Source organism: Hemiscyllium ocellatum, chromosome 30 (genome assembly GCF_020745735.1).
Source record: "Hemiscyllium ocellatum isolate sHemOce1 chromosome 30, sHemOce1.pat.X.cur, whole genome shotgun sequence".
Taxonomy (NCBI): Eukaryota; Metazoa; Chordata; class Chondrichthyes; order Orectolobiformes; family Hemiscylliidae; genus Hemiscyllium; species Hemiscyllium ocellatum.
In genome coordinates, this window is record NC_083430.1 from 43544498 (window position 1) to 43562650 (window position 18153).

The window sequence follows — 18153 nt, forward strand, 5'->3', positions numbered from 1 at the left end:
GCATTGCTGAACAAAGAGACCTTGGAGTGCAGGTTCATAGTTCCTTGAAAGTGGAGTCACAGGTAGATAGGATTGTGAAGAAGGCGTTTGGTATGCTTTCCTTTATTGGTCAGAGTATTGAGTACAGGAGTTAGGAGGTCATGTTGCAGCTGTACAGGGCATTGATTAGGCCACTGTTGGAAAATTGCATGCAATTCTGGTCTCCTTTCTATCAGAAAGATGTTGTGAAACTTGAAAGGGTTCAAGAAGCATTTGCAAGGATGTTGCCAGGGTTGGAGGATTTGAGCTATAGGGAGAGGTTAAACAGGCTGGGGCTGTTTTTTCCTGGAGCGTTGGAGGTTGAGGGGTGACCTTATCACGAAGGGCATGGATAGGATAAATAGACAAAGTCTTTTCCCTGGGGTCGGGGAGTCCAGAACTAGAGGGCATAGCTTTAGGGTGAGAGGGGAAAGATATAAAAGACATGTAAGGGGCAACATTTTCATTCAGAGGGTGGTACGTGTATGGAATGAGCTGCCAGAGGAAGTGATGGAGGCTGGTACAATTGCAACATTTCAAAGGCATCTGGATGGGTATATGAATAGAAAGGGATTGGAGGGATATGGCCAGGTGCTGGCAGGTGGGACGAGATTGGGTTGGGATATGTGATCAGCATGGATGAGTTGGACCGAAGGGTCTGTTTCCGTGCTGTACATCTCTATGACTCTATGGCTCCATGACTGGGAAGGAACACTCCTATCTGCTGATTGTTGTGTGGTGTCCATTCATCCGTTGTCATAGCATCTGCTTGGTTTTGCCAATGTCTGGCTAGGTCAAATGCATCTTGAAACCCATTGTACAGGGACCCCCAGGTTCTGTGGTGACACTACAGATTTCTTACTGAAATGCTGCACCCACGGACCAGTTGATCCAGGAACACTCCTCATCAGAATGGACATTTCAGCACTCAACACCAGCATCCCCCACAATGACGGCATTGTGGCAACAGCTTCAGTACTCAACACCAACAACTGCCAATCTCCAAACACCATCCTACAACTCATCTGCTTTATCCTTGATCACAACATCTTCACCTTTGACAACCAGTTCTTCATCCAGATCCAAAGAACAGCCATGGGGACCAAATTTGCACCCCAGTATGCCAAGATTTTCATGCACAGGTTCAAACAAGACTTCTTCTCTATGCAGGACCTTCAACCAACATGATACACCAAGTACATTTACGACATTTTCTTCCTCTAGTCCCATGATGAGGAGTTACTGAGAAAACTATACAGTGATATCAACAAGTTTCATCCCTCCATCAAAATCTCCATGGACTACTCTCGACTGTCTGTCTCATTCTTGGACACATGCGTCTCCTTCAAGGATGGGCACCTTAGCACCACACTCTACTGCAAACCCACGGACAACCTCACAATGCTATACTTCTCCAGCTTCTGCCTGAAACATATTAAAACAGCCATCCCCTATGGACAAGCTCTATGCATACAGAGGATCTGTTCAGATGAGGAGGAACGTGACGGGCACCTGGAAGTACTCAAGAATGACCTCATAAGAACGCGGTACGGTGCTCAACTCATCGACCACCAGTTCCGATGTGCCACAGCAAGAAACTGTAATGACCTTGTCAGGAGCCAGACACGTGCTGCAACTGACAGGGTACCCTTCATTGTGCAGTACTTCCCAGGAGCCGAAAACTTGTCCATGTTCATTGCGGCCTGCAACACATTATTAATGAGGATGAGCACCTCACCAAGACCTTCCCCACACCTCCACTTCTTGCCTTTAAACAACCACCAAACCTCAAACAGATCATTGTTTGCAGCAAACTGCCCAGCTTTCAGGACAACTCCATACAACCCTGTCATGGTGGATGCTGCAAGACGTGTCAGAGTGTGGACACAGATGCCATCATTACATGTGGGAACACCTCCCACCATGTGCATGGCAGGTACTCATGTGACTCAGCCAATGTTGTCTATCTCATACATTGCAGGCAAGGATGCCCTGAGGCATGGTACGTTGGCGATATCAAGCAGAGTCTCTACAACGATGGATGAATGGGCACCGCACAACAATCAACAGACAGGAATGTTCCCTCCTGATAGCTAAGTTCGATACCTATGGGGATGGTGTCAACCGAGACCTTGGGTTCATGTCACACTACAGGTGTGACCATTGCACTATACGCACCCACAGACACACACACACAGATAGACACAGACATACAGACACTCCTACATACACACACACACACACACACTCATGCAGACCCTCTCTCATACACACGCACCCACACTCCCACCCGCAACCTCTCAAAGACTTATACCTCTTTACACTCACACTCACATACATACACACACTCTCTCAGACACTTCCCCAATCTTCCCCAACCCACACCCCCCACCCCACCACCAACACACACACACACGCACACATATAAGTTGGTGGGGTGAATTTGTACTTGCAGAATTATATTTTATTTTGCTCAAAAACTGCATGAATCCATGTAAGATTTTGTAAATTTTTTAATATATTAGAATCAGTCTGACCATTGGGGCACAGACAGCCTCACGCAGGCAGCTCACACCTTCAATGCATTATCTGGGCCGACATGACACCAATTGTTAAAGTTCACTTGGGAATGTAACTTTTAAAAATGTTCTACAATTTACATATGAAAGAACTGAAACCAACATGGTCATTCTAAAAGATGAGAGACTTAACAAACAATCCAGGTCTTTTTCATCACACTGTAAACCTTTGCTATAAATTCTGTGTCTTACGATCTTATACTCCACAACCACCTGATGAAGGAGCAGCGCTTCAAAAGCTAGTGCTTCCAAATAAACCTGTTGGACTATAACCTGGGGTTGTGTGATTTTTAATGTTTCCAACACCAGCATCTCCAAATCATTATTCATATACTCATCCAGATGCCTTTTAAATGCTGCAATTGTACCAGCCTCCACTAATTACTCTAACAGCTCATTCCATACACACACCATCCACTGCATGAAAAAAGTTGTCCCTTGGGTCCCTTTTATATCTTTTCCCTGTCACCCTCAATCTATGCCCTCTAGTCCTGCACTCCCCCACCCCAGGGAAAAGACCTTGGATATTCACCCTATCCATGATTTTATAAATCTTTATAAGGTCATCCCTCAGCCTCCGATGCTCCAGGGAATAAAGCCCCAGCCTATTCAGTCTCTCCCTATAGCTCAAACCCTCCAATCCCAGCAACGTCCTTGTAAAACTTTCCTGCAAGCTCTCAGATTTAACAACACCTTCCTATAGAAGGGTGACCAGAACTGAATGCAGTATTCTAGAAGTGGCCTCATCAATATCTTGTGTAGCCACAATATGACACTCCAACTCCTAAACTCAATGTTCCGACCAATGAAGCTAAATGTGCCAAATGCTGCCTTCACCACAACTATCCGCCCGCAACTCCACCTTCAGGAAACTATGTACCTGCACCTCTAGGTCTCTTTGTTCAGCAATATTCCCCAGGACCCTACCATTAAATGTATAATGCCTGACCTGGTTTGCCTTACCAAAATGCAACTTCACATTTATTTAAATTAAACTCCATCTGCCTCTCCTTGGCTCATCAGTCCATCTGCTCTAGGTCCCATTGTTCTCTGAGAGAATCTCCTTCACTGGCCTCTAGACCACTTATTTTGGTGTCAGCTGCGCACTTATGAAGCAAAGCTCCTATATTCACCTAGGAGAAAGTGAGGACTGCAGATGCTGGAGATCAGAGTCGAGAGTGGGGAGCTGGAAAAACACAGCAGGCCAGGCAGTACCCGAGGAGCAGGAGAATCAATGTTTCGGGCCTTCATCTACCCGAAATGTTGACTCTCCTCCTCTGATGCTGTCTGACCCGCTGTGCTTTTCCAGCACCACATTCCTGACTCTTATATTCACCTCCAAATCATTTGACTGAGTCAGGTTACATGGGTCAGACACAACATTGCTTCATAATGGTCCTGTGAAGCACCTCGGAACATTTTACATTTTAATGTTGTTGCTGCTAACAATTGTAGCAAGTGATTGAAATATACAAGCTACACAGCAATTATTAAACCCTGATGGAGTGGAGTTTTTTTTATTTGTCCTCGGAATGTGCACATTACTCGGGAGGAGAAAGTGAGGACTGCAAATGCTGGAGATCAGTCGAAAGTGTGTTCCTGATGAAGGGCTTATGCCCGAAACGTGATTCTCCTACCCCTCAGATGCTGCCTGACCTGCTGTGCTTTCCCAGCACCACACCCTCGGCCCACATTACTGGGAAGGCCAACATTTATTGCCCATTCCTACTTGCACAGAGGGCAGCTAGAAATCAAATACATTGCTATGGACCTGGAGTCACATGTAGACCAGACCAGGTAAGGATGGCTGATTTCCTTCTTCCAGTGTGAATAGATGTGTTTTTACCACAAGCAACAATGGTTGCATGGTCTATATTAGGCTAACTCCAGGATTTTGAAATTCAAATATAACCATGGAAATACAGCCTACAGTCTGATCCCAATCTAACCAAATCCCACAGTGCAATGTGAACTTCTGCCCTCAGAACATGAACCTGGGTTTCTGTTTACTAATCCAGAGATTACCACACCGCCATGTCCCATTGAGTGTGACTGCATTGTTCACTACTTGACAAAGACATTTCAATTTTTCTGGGTGCATCTTTCAAGCCTGCGATCCGTTCTGCTCCTTTAGTTAATTGCCACAGGCTGAAGTTCATACCATGAAAAATGTGTTCAGCTGACTCGACCGTCTGTCTCTCAGTTCACCTCTTACTGCTCACTTCCTTTAAAGCTGGAGGTATACTGGGGAACACTTTGGTGTCAGCTGCACACTTACGAAGCAACGTTCCTATATTCACCTTGGAGAAAGTGAGGACTGCAGGGGCTGGAGATCAGAGTCGAGAGTGGGGTGCTGGAAAAGCACAGCAGGTCAGGCAGCAGCCGAGGAGCAGGAAAGGCAGCTGCTTCACCAGTGACAGTATTCCAGGAGCTTTTTGCCAATTGTCAGTATATCCCCGGCTGGTAACGAGGGAGAAACTGTGGCTTATTCACAACCTAATGACCAAACAGTGAAAAACAAATGCCTGATGGGTTAATTTGTTGAATGCAGTCAGAACTTCTTTCATAACTGGGAAAAAGAAATACAAAGTGTTTTTGAGACACAGCTGACATTTTTGTGAATGACAATTCAATGTGTTATATATTGAGCCCAGCATGTTCAGACAATATAGAACAATAGCTCCTCTAAAATATGCAACCCAGTGTGTATTTGCTTGATAGGACATGCTCAGCCTGTATCTATCATTTCTGTAAAACTAATATTTGTGTATTCCACAGAAATCTTTCCGAATCAAATTATACAATTACTTTGTAAACAAAATCAGCTTGCTTCTTTTGGGTAGCAATCATTCTAACACCTTGCTTAAAGTTGTTTGCTCTAAAGAATGGCCGAATCTAGTTTGGTTTTGTATGCATTACGCACAGTCCAAGGAGAGCGAAAATTAACATGTTCCACCTTGAGTTCAGAAGGAAAAGGCAAGGTGCCTTCTAGCATTGATCTGAATTCTAGTCTGAATTCTAGCATTGATCAATCCCAGTCAGGCACAGCCTGCAAACCTAAGGTTCACATTGTGTTGCAACAGAACGAAGTGTTTCATTCTTGTAACTGTCTCTCCCACATAATGAGGGTGTCACTGGGTGGGACCATATTGAATCAGAGATCAGTTCAGAAACAGTTTTGGAGTTGCATATAGGCTATGACCATGGGTGGCACTGCTGCCTCACAGCATCAGGGACTCGGGTTTGACTCTACCCTCGGGTGATTGTCTGTGTGGAGTTCGTATGTTCTCCCCGGGTCTGTGTGAGTTTCCTCCAGGTGCTCCGGTTTCCTCCCAGGGTTCAAAGATGTGCAGGTTACATGAATTGGCCATGCTAAATTGCCCGTAGTGTCCAGGATGTGCAGGCTGTGTGGATTAGCCATGGGAAATGGCGTGAGTTGGGGGTGCAGGGATAGGGCAAGGGTATGGGTCAGATGAACTTCAGAGTATCAGTGGAGACTCAATGAGTTGAATGGCTTCTTCCTGCATTGTAGGGATTCTATGATCTACATCCATCCTTAAAGAATATCAGTGAAAAAGGTGAATTGTTACAACAACTGATGATCAGGATCACAATTACTGAGACTAGATCTATATTCCAAATTTTGAATAGCACTGCTAAAAAAAGATATATGCACTCATCAGGGGATTTCACAAGAATACACCGTGTAGAGAGAAACAACATTTACATTGTATGAGGAGAGTGCTGACTGGTTGAAACATATCCTCTGATTGGTAGAGGTGTTGCCATGGAGAATGCACAATTTAATGATGAAGAAAGTTTTCCACATTTTATTCAGCAACAGCCAAGTTCTGAACAACCAACCACTTCAGATTTTATGATTTGAAGCTAAGTTTCCCAGCTGTCCTGATAGGATTTAAACCGGTGCCTCTAGAGCATTAGGCTGGGTCTATGGATCACTGGTCCAGTGAATCCCCAAACACAATGTCCATAACATTTCCCTTAGGGACAGTTTGATGCTGTGGACCACTCGAATCTGGATTGAGAGTTTCCAAACTTGTTTCACACAAAAGCCCTAACATCAACACTTTCAAAACCAAAAACAGAACTTGCAGGAAAAGTTCAGCAGGTCTGACAGCACGTGTGGAGAGAGATCAGAGTTAACGTTAATCAGAGTGACCTTTCCTCAGAATTTCTGTTCATGCCTCTGATTTCCAGCACTTGCTGTGATTTCAGTTTTTATTTATCCTTTCAACATTGTTTTAAAGACAGAATTAGAATAGATGGATGTTTGATGACTGGGATGGACATGATGGGCTGAAGGGCCACTTTTTGTGCTGTAAAAGTGTGTTTGAACAACTTCAATAAAATAAATACTTTGGAAAATCTAATTTTTCTGAAGAAGTCATATCAGACTTGAAACGTTAACTGTTTCTCTCTCCACAGAAATTGCCAGACCTGTTGGGTTTCCCCAGCATTTTGGTTTTGACAATTTTACATCTGTTCATGTGCACTGTCAACTGTGGGTTCATTATAAATCCATATGCTTACCATGAAAACTTGCTGAGTTGGGATTATACCCTTACACTTCATTGCCATCACTGACAAGAGGTTCTAATTATTCCGGCTAATTTTTGTACAGGCAGTTTCCTCATAAATATGGGAATAAGAATGTAAATTTGAAATATAAAATAAGAATTAAATATTTGGTATTAATATGGGGACAGAATTACATTTGTACATCCTGCCCCAATTGTCACCTAATCCTGTTTCATCTGAAAATTATATTTAGCCGCAGTGAGTGCAGACTCTCTCTCAGTCTCATTCACTACTGAAGTTGCAATGTCTTCATTTATGAAATGCCACGGTTATAATGGTGGAATACACACCAACTGTTCATGGTAAAATTAAAATGTACAGATTAAACAAATTGGATCAAAGTCAGCCCTTTACCAGCTTGTCTTTTGGATGAATAAAGAGCACTTTGCAGCATTGAAGGCCATGAAATAAATAATAAAGTTGTGCATATTTTATGGAGCTTTTAATGGCCTCATGACGTCTGGAAGTGCTTCATGACTGAACTGCAATCATTGCTGTAATGAAGGGGAACTTGCAGCAGGTTCCCACGATGAGTGGGATACAATGTGACCGGATAATCTGTTTCTCAACTGTGAGACAAACATCAGGCAAGACACTGGAAGCACCAGCCAATCTCGTGATTGTGACATTTTAAAGATATATTTAATGCCCATTCCTAGCCGTCTCAATCTCAGAATAAGGGGTCACACATTTCAGACAAAGTTAGGGAGGACTTTCTTCTCTCAGAGGGTAATGAGTTTGTGGAATTATTTACTACAGAGGGCTGTAGAGGCTGGGTTGTTATATGTTCCAGGCGAAATAGACAGAGTTTTAGTCAGTAAGGGAGTGAAGGGCTATGGGGAAAAGGTAAGAAAGTAGAGTTGAGGATTATCAAATCAGCTGTGATCTCATTGGATGGCGGTGCAGACTTGCTGGAGTGAATGGCCTCCTTCTATCCGACATCTTGTGGTTTTATGGTTTTAGAAAGTGGCAAACCTTCTCCTTGAACCACTTTGTAATGACAGCCCTGAGAGACAGCAAGTTACAGGAGATTGACCTAACAATGCTGGAGGAGTAGTGATATACACTCAAGCGGGATTGATCTGTGACACAGAGAAACACTTGGTTCTGGTATTTGCACAGGGTTTGTTGCTCAAAGCCTTCGAGAGATTGGCATCTACAGTGCCACCAATAGCAAGACCATGAACTTGGTTTATAAACATGCGGCAATTTCTGAACACCGGAAATTTCACGAGCGATTATACTCTGGCAAAGTATAAGGTCCTGGAGCAAAATTTGTATAATAGGACACTGGAATCTCACTGGAGTAAAAGTACATCTATAATCATTACCATAACCACTCTGCAAGTAAGAAAGTGAAGCATCCCAAGGTAGTATACAGCACTATAGTTATATTTTCAAAGCATCTAATCCAGAGACGTTATTACACACATCTGGAATAAGTAGGGTTGAACCATGGCCTCCTGGCTAAGAGGCTAGGATTCTACCACTCCACCACAAGAACTCTTACACAATAGGAAACACTTCATGCATTTGTGTGTCATCCTTGCATGGGAACCATCTTCTCTGTATTGTTCCAATTTTAGCATATGTGCTGTCAACAGGAGGATAGTGATGGTGTGAGCTGCCTCCATGAATTGTACTGACACCATGGAGATAACTCTGCGATGGTGAGTCCTTATGGATTCTGCCTACCATGAGGTCTAAGCATTTGGCTCCTGCCCTGTTCCTGAGAGGCTGCTTTCTTTCGTCTGAAGGTCTGTCCTAGTCTGATCCTGCACTCTGCACCTCTGTCTCCCGTGTACCCAAGCGTCACTACTGTCTGACTCTCTAGAGTTCAAACAAACTCTCTTTTTTATGTCCATACATGAATGTGAGCATAGATCAACATTTATTACCCATCCTTAATTGTCCAGAAGCCAGTTAAACAATCAACCATGATGCCATGAGTCTGGAGTCACATTTAGACCAGACTAGGTAAGGACAGCAGATTTCTTTCCTTAAAGGACATTAGTGAATCAGACGGGTTTTTATGAGAAGTGACAATGGACACATGGTTACCATTAGACTGGTTATCAATTGGGGAGGTTGCTGGTAAGTGGGTGAGTAACAGATCCAGCAAGGATGGGAGTGGCATATTCAGAAGTTGTCAAAGGTCAGTGGGATGTAGCTGGGAAGGTTAAGGATGGAGGGTAAATCAATGATAAGTTGGGGTTGAATTTCATAACTACACAGGATTTAGAGCAGGCTTTTAATTCTTTAACTTTTCTGTGTAACGATTAAGCTCAGGTGTTTCAGAAGTCTCGTGGCTTATCAGACACAAGGGAATTGTCTATTGATTGTTTGAATCCCCTCAGACTCAGCTACATCAGGAATTCTGGATGTTCCAAGCCTATGCTGCTTCCTTGTGACATTTGTCTTATAATTCATGCAATTATTCCTACATTCCTACAGACTCCATAGCAAGTGACTGTGTCTGGCAGGGTTAGATCATCATTTACATCATTACCATATTAATTTCTATTCACGTACAACTGACTCAGCTTTTGATCTTGCATCTCAAGCAGATCAGTCTTCAAGATGCACTGAAGTAAGGTGGAAAGGACTGGAGATGCCCGGGGGGGGGGGGGGGGGGGGAGTAGCTCAAGGATCTAGGCAGTTGAAGACCAGGCCACCCAATAATGAGGGGGCACGTGAGAGGCCAGATCAGGAAAGTGCAGATTTCCCAGAGAACTGTAGGGCTTGTAGAGTTCAGAAAGAAAAAGGGAAGGATGAAAGAATGGAAAGATGAAACATAGACTATAGGAGAAGGAGTAGGCCATTCGGCCCTTTGAGCCTGCTCTGCCATTCAATATAGTCATGGCTGATCATCCAACTCAATCCCCTGTTTCGACTTTCACCTCAAACCCTTTGACTCTTTAATCCCCAAGAACTACATCCAACTCCTTTTTGAAAACATTCAATGTTTTGGCCTCAACTGGCTTTCTGCAGCAGGGAATTCCACAGGTTCCCCACTCTTGGAAAAACATTTCTCCTCCTCTCAATCCCAAATAGCTTACCCTTTATCCTTAGGCTGCAAACGGCATCAATATCTCATGTATACTATAGAAAAAGAGTTTTATGTTCTGTACGCATATTCGAGACACACTGTACAGGTTAAAATACTCTTATGTGGACAGGGTGAATAGAAAACAGCTGCTTCCCTTACACAAACAGTCAATAACAAATAAATACTGAGGAATGGTCAAAGACTTTATAAAAGCAAAACTTTATAAAAGCAAAACTTTTTTTTTGCTTCACAAAACTACACTGAAAAACAGACCGGTAAGTCCTCTTAGAAGTACATAATCCCCAATTCTTTCTATGATATTTGCTCAATGAAAAATAGCCGGGCCATTGGTGCAAGTTTAACTGCACAACAAAATCGACTTGGTGAGAATCAATACTCTCACACCAATAAGCAACTCATTGTGGCCAACAATTATTACCTTAAAAATGTGACAAAATTCATCATTGTATAACTGGGTTTCAGTGTTGATGTGGAGGTGCTGGGTTGAACAATGTCAGAAGTCACATGACACCAGGTTATAGTCCAACAGGTTTATTTGAAATCACAAGCTTTTGGAGTGAAGGACTTCACCTGACAAAGGAGCTGCACTCTGAAAGCTTGAGATTTCAAATAAACCTGCTGGACTATAACCTGGCTTCAGCAGGTTTACCTTCAAAGGGAACTTGCTAATCAGCAAGTCTTTTTCACACAGTATAAGCACCTAGATCTCTCTTTATGTTAAAAAAAATCTCCACTAGTAGCATATATTCACTGGAGTGACACTAATGTAGTGAGCATTTCATACCAATGCATCAGCTGAAAATGCTCGTCAAACATTATTCTACAAAGGGAGTGAACTTCGCAAAATCCAAACCTCACTGAACATGCAAAACGGACCCCACCACCAGGGATATATTTCCCTCCCCTCCCCATCAGCGTTCCGCAAAGACCACTCCCTTCGTGACTCCCTCGTCAGGTCCACAACCCCCCACCAACCCAACCTCCACTCCCGGCACCTTCCCCTGCAACCGCAGGAAATGCAAAACTTGCACCCACACCTCCTCCCTTACTTCTCTCCAAGGCCCCAAGGGATCCTTCCATATCTGCCACAAATTCACCTGCACCTCCACACACATCATCTATTGCATCCGCTGCACCCGATGTGGCCTCCTCTATATTGGGGAGATGGGCCGCCTACTTGCTGAACGCTTCAGGGAACACCTCTGGGACGCCCGGACCAACCAACCCAACCACCCCATGGCTCAACACTTTAACTCTCCCTCCCAGACATGCAGGTCCTTGGACTCCTCCATCGCCAGAACATAACACGACGGTTGGAGGAAGAACGCCTCATCTTCCACCTGGGAACCCTCCAACCACAAGGGATGAACTCAGATTTCTCCAGTTTCCTCATTTCCCCTCCCCCCACCTTGTCTCAGTCGATTCCCTCGAACTCAGCACCGCCTTCCTAACCTGCAATTTTCTTCCTGACCTCTCCGCCCCCACCCCCACTCCGGCCTATCACCCTCACCTTGACCTCCTTCCACCTATCACATCTCCATCGCCCCTCCCCCAAGTCCCTCCTCCCTACCTTTTATCTTAGCCTGATGGACACACTTTCCTCATTCCTGATAAAGGGCTTGTGCCCGAAACGTCGAATTTCCTGTTCTTTGGATGCTGCCTGACCTGCTGCGCTTTAACCAGCAACACATTTTCAGCTCTGACCTCCAGCATCTGCAGACCTCACTTTTTACTCGAACATGCAAATCAAGTCAGTCACACGTGAAAAAGCAACCACTTGTTAAATGGAATAGGAATTGCCCAAAAGATGGATGACAACACTGTAAGGAGCACTTTGGACTCTAAAAGGCTCTTAATATCTACCAGGATTGAGGTAGCCTTTGCTGTTAGAAATAGATTAATAGCTGATTCTTGCCAGCTCTGAAGCCAATAGCTTTGAGTAAAAGCAAACAATATGTATCTCAGGGATTATTTTATTGGACCTTCAATTCAGTCAGTAAATGGTTCTTTTTTTTTACATAATGCAAGATTTGGTGTAATCTGGTGGTATTTACTCGGAGATATTATTTGTAAGCTTTGCAAAAGTGAGCGATTACACAACATTAAGACTTTTAGAAATGTGCTGCTTTATTTGTTGTTCTGAAGATATTGGTCACATTAATATTGATGTTGTGGTTGTGTTAATGTTCTTACTGCCCCAGAACCACTCAAACATCTAAATCATTCCTTAGTGATCATCCCATATGTTATATGTTGAACAGTATAAGCCCCAAACCCCCCTTTGGCAAGCTGTTGTCAACAATTAAGAACCTGATCACAAGATGATAACTTCCATTAATACAAAAAATTGTTCAACCTTTCCAGAAATCCACTTTATTAAACAAAAGGATTAAAGGTACAAAACAGGGCACAAAAAATATAAAAGATCACCAGTGCCTGGAGACAGTGGTTTAGTGGTGCTGATACTAGACTTGAAATTCCTGATTTATGTTTTAAGGACCTTGGTTTGAATCCCATGATACAAACCAGGCAGCAGGCAGTGGAGGTGGTTGTATCCAATTGCCAGCCCTTTTCCCCCAATTATGTTTGCACTCAGGCGTTCATTGAAAAGTGGCAAGTGGTGTTCACTGGTACAGTAAAGAGATTTAGAGATGAGTGAGTACCGCAGGGGCTGGAATACATCGCCAGACTAGAGTATGCGATTTTGGTTTAATAAGTTTCCATTAACCATTCGCTGGCTGCTTTACAGGGTCCCACCTGTTCAACCCATTACTTTTTTTATTTTAAGAGTAAAGATCATCAGCATGTCAGAGTTGAAGCCTTAAACTCAAAGTGACCACAGAATATTTTCTAGTGGTAGATTAATGAAGTGTAACAGAGGAGACATAATTTATCCTTTATGCAGCCTACTGCAATCCATAATGATTTAATATCCTGCAATCTTGTAGACTCTGACTTTGGGCATGGAGAAAAATAACATGCTGCAATCTCCCATTCTTGGAAGAAATGCTGCAGACCAGTCCTTCAGAAAATAAGAAATTACCAAATAATATATCAAACAATGGCTAACTCAAGTAATTATTTCCATATTTAGGTGGTAATCTTACATCATGTAAAGCTCAGAGAAAGGTGAAAACACTCAATGCAAATTGGACCCCACAATGCAGAAATTCTACACAACTTTATTGCAGTTCATGAATTGTGGTGAAAAAAAAAGAGCATTCCCATGTTTTCACAAAAAAAAAACACCGTTTTTTTTTAACTAAGTGGTAAGACAGATATTTCCACAGTGCCAGAGGCACAGGTTGATCATAAAACACATTGTTTGAGAGGGGCAATGCCATGCTTTCCTCTTCCAAAATATAATCCTTTACTTCCAATAGAGTGACATCTACTGGCCTGCTTCTGAATTGTTGCAATTAAGTCCAAGTCTGCATTTAGACTGCAACTGTATGAAGACCAATATTACTGGGCTGGCTTTGATGGTCAGTGACAAGGGAGTGACCGCAAAGAAAACAGACACAGAAGGTCAAAGATCTCGGAGGCATGGTATTGCCCTTTTACAATTTCATCCTGACATTAACTCAAGAGGATCTCTAGCACACAGCAGCGGTAGGAAAACAGTCAATCACATCGAAATATTCTCAGACAGCAAACTGAGAAGCCAAAAGTATGGAATATCCCTCATTTTAAATTAAATTTTCAGATAGCAAAATAAAATAACGACTTGATTATGACAGAAACTAAAATTAATAAACTTTTGGAAAAAGCTTAAAACATGGTATTTATTATTAAGAAATTTGGCTTTCCACAAATGAGGGTAAATACATTACTGAAATGTTAAAATCTCAGTTACACCTCATTTAACAAGATATTCCTATTTTTTTTAAATAAAAGGTAGAATTGCTTTCAGACCATAGGTCTCCTCCCTCATTACAGAGATGACTGGAGATGGTTTAACCGGAGGGTCACCATAGCTCAGACAATGTGAAAGGTTGGGAAGCAGGGTCCTTCATGGTAACCTCTGCCGATGCAGGAATTGAACTTTTACTGTTAGTATCACTCTGCATCACAAACCAGCCATCTAGCCAACCAAGCTAACCATTTTTATAACAGGATAGGGTGCAAGAGTAGAAATGTCTCACAATTAATTAATTCTCTGATTGCACTCTGGTGGTGCCTCAATGAGACACCCTCTGGAGGAACATTGAAACACTGGCAGCAATGTCTGGATATCTGAATTATTGCACACATGACCAGACTGCAGTGGTCACCTTCAGTTTCAGTGTAATAATCATGGCAACTGTTGACTGTTCTGTCATCTACAATAAGAGAAGATCAGAGTCTTATAGGCAGAAGATCAGTCAAAGCACACCCTCAATTTTCCTATAAATAATGGCTATCCAAGACCCTGCCTGACACTTGTCACCTTGCTAAATTTAGCTGATAACTCGAGCCTCCCCATAAAACAACTGCTCTTCACCCATCCTGCCTCAATTGGAATACAGCATCCAGTTCTGGATACCAAATGTAAGGTAGGATGTGAAGAGTTCAGTTAGGGTGCAGGAAAGTGACACCAGAATAGTTTCAAGAATGAGCAGCTACATAGATAGATTGAAGCTGTGGCTGATCTCCTTGGAGATCTAATCTCCTTGATTAGATTAGATTACTTACAGTGTGAAAACAGGCCCTTCGGCCCAACAAGTCCACACCGACTTGCTGAAACACAACCCACCCAGACCCATTCCCCTACATTTACCCCTTCACCTAACACTACAGGCAATTTAGCATGGCCAATTCACCTAACCTGCACACTTTTTGTATCATGGAAGGAAATCGGAGCACCCAGAGGAAACCCACGCAGACACGGGGAGAATGTGCAAACTCCACACAGAGAGTCGCCCGAGGTGGGAATTGAACCCAGGTCTCTGGCGCTGTGAGGCAGCAGTGCTAACTACTGTGCCACCGTGCCACCCATTCTAATTATTCAAATCATGAGGGGTCTGCCAAGAGTAAACAGGGGAAAATAGCTCCCATGGGTGGGATTTTCAAGGAACACAGTCAACCAATATATGATTGGCAAAAGAAACATCAGAGAAATTAGTAAAACCTTTCCTTGTGAGTGTCTGAGATCTGGAATCTACTACACGAGACTGTGGAGAAAGCTTCAGTTGCAATTGTCAAAAACATAAGACACCAAATGCTCCCGGATTCAACGATGAATTAATAGCTAATATGGGATAAGAGTTGACCTGGGGATTAATGTCCTGTCAACTCAACTACAAGCAACCTCACAGCTTACTGAGAATCGTCTGCTTTTGAAAAACCTTCTCTCAAGCTAAAACATTAAATTATCAAAAAGACTACATGCCTGTAAAAGAGATGAATAATCCCAAATTCTAACTACATTCTTTGCTTCAGCTGCAGCAAATCTATGTGTCAATGCTACATGTGAGACATGAGAGTGTGATGGTTCATTTTAAAATCTATGGACAAGTGAGAGTAATAAATAATCTTTATTTTAAAACTCAAAAATCTTACAGCTGAAATTATTTAACTGAAGCAAGCACTCGGAGTATAGGCAAATGCACACGCCTCACTTTGACCAGTAAGAAAACATGTAAATCCTTCCAGTGATCCCAATTTAAAATGTGATTTTTTTAAAGCACGCTGTCACATCAGAGCCTTCTCTGACCGAGCGACTTGGAGAAGATCAAAAGCTCAATTCTTCCCATGAATGAACTAGTTGTCCAGATAGAATATGAGGGTAAAATGGAGGACAGCGAGATTTATTTCTTAATGAAGTAAATTTACCAAAATCCATAAAGACCTTCTGAACATTCTTAGAAAAGAAAATGAAGTATTTAACATTTCGAATCACAAAATTAACCTAGAGAACACCGAACGGAGAATTCACCACAGGGTACACAGGAAAACAACACACACAGACCAAGTCCTAAACTATTAAAGTAACCACCCCAACACACACAAACGAAGCTGCATCAGGACACTATTCAAAAGGGCCACAACACACTGCAGTACACCAGAACTTCAAAAAGAGGAAGAGGAACACCTATACAAGGTATTCGCCAAAAATGGATACCTGCGCAACTTTATCAACAGATGCCTAAGAGACAGACCACGGAACGAGGACATGCCACAACCAAAAGGACTAGCCACACTACCATACATCAGGAGCGTTTCAGAACTGACAGCCAGACTACTACGACCCTTAGGACTCATAACAGCACACAAACCAACAGCCACGCTCAGACAACTCACTAGAACAAAGGACCCGATACCCAACATGAGCAAAACTAATGTAGTTTACAAAATACCATGCAAGGACTGCACAAAACACTATATAGGACAAACAGGAAGACAGCTAACAATCCGCATACATGAACATCAACTAGCCACGAAACGACACGACCAGCTATCCCTAGTAGCCACACACTCAGACAACAAGCAACATGAATTCGACTGGGAAAACACTACTATCATAGGGCAAGCCAGACAGAGAACAGCCAGGGAATTCCTAGAGGCATGGCATTCACCCACAAACTCCATCAACAAACACATCAACCTGGACCCAATATACCAACCACTACAGCGGACAGCTGAAACTGACACCCGGAAGCGGCAAGGACAGACCACTATAAATACCAGAAGAAACATCAAAGAAGCGCTTCGCAGGAGGCTCCAAAGCACTGATGTCGCCTAGCCAGGGGACGAAACGTTTGCAACAAAAACTTCCAGCTCGGCGAACAGAACCACAACAACGAGCACCCGAGCTACAAATCTTCGCACAAACCATTAACCTAGAGAATTTTGGCAAATTATACCCCCAAAGCTCCTCCGTCCTATCACTTGCTGTTGGTAGCAGTGTTACTGTTGTTAGCCTCATAGGCGACACCATGTCACAAAATGATGAAGTTTTTAAAAAATCTCCATCTACAAAACAGAGGCTAATTATCATGGCGCCTTTCCAATCTGACGAATGCTTTCCTTGTTCACGATTGATACATTTACCTCAATGTTCTTCGCAAAATATGGGATATTTTCAGCCTAAGGGAGTCATTTCTATTATTGAAAGAATACAGTGCATTTACAAACACTGACTTTCACTTTTGTGAAGTTTTTTTTTAAATGAACTTAAACTTTAAGCTTCATTGCCCTCTCCCACAGAACTACCCCTTGAAGCTGTTCTCGTCACTAGAATAAATTGGATAAGGAACAAAGGAAATGGCCTTTCAACCATGCTCTATTTACTTCCTAATCAATCTGTTCAAATGTTAGAAACCTCAGACCTGTTCAACCAGATCATTTGGCTGATCTATATTTTATTTCCATTCATTTGCTTTAGTTCCATTTACATATTTGAAAAGTCAGTCCGTAAATGATTAGATTACTTACAGTGTGGAAACAGGCCCTTTGGCCCAACAAGTCCACACTGACCCGCCGAAGTGCAACCCAGCCATACCCCTACGTTTACCCCTTACCTAACACTATGGGCAATTTAGCATGGCTAATTCACCTGACCTGCACATCTTTGGACTGTGGGAGGAAACCGGAGCACCCGGAGGAAACCCATGCAGACACGGGGAGAACGTGCAAACTCCACACAGTCACCTGAGGTGGGAACTGAACCCGGGTCTCTGGCGCTGTGAGGTAGCAGTGCTAACCACTGTACCACCGTGTCGCCCTTAAATGACTTTTAGAGATGAAGTTTAAGATTAATATCTTGCGCTGAGTGAATTCAAGTTTAACAATTTTAAAAATAAATTACACAAAAGAATAAGTGCAGTTAAAGGAAAGGCTTTCATGCTTTACACTTTCCTTTTTCTTGCTTTGTTTATTCACCTTTGTCTAATCTTTGTTCCTCAG

The 18153-nt window shown here is 42.8% G+C and overlaps 1 pseudogene; it reads right to left on the reverse strand.

Annotated features, from left to right (window-relative positions):
* Positions 1-8705: 8705 nt before the first annotated feature.
* LOC132830176 (U6 spliceosomal RNA) lies at positions 8706-8803 on the reverse strand (annotated as a pseudogene).
* Between the last annotated feature and the right edge of the window lie 9350 nt (positions 8804-18153).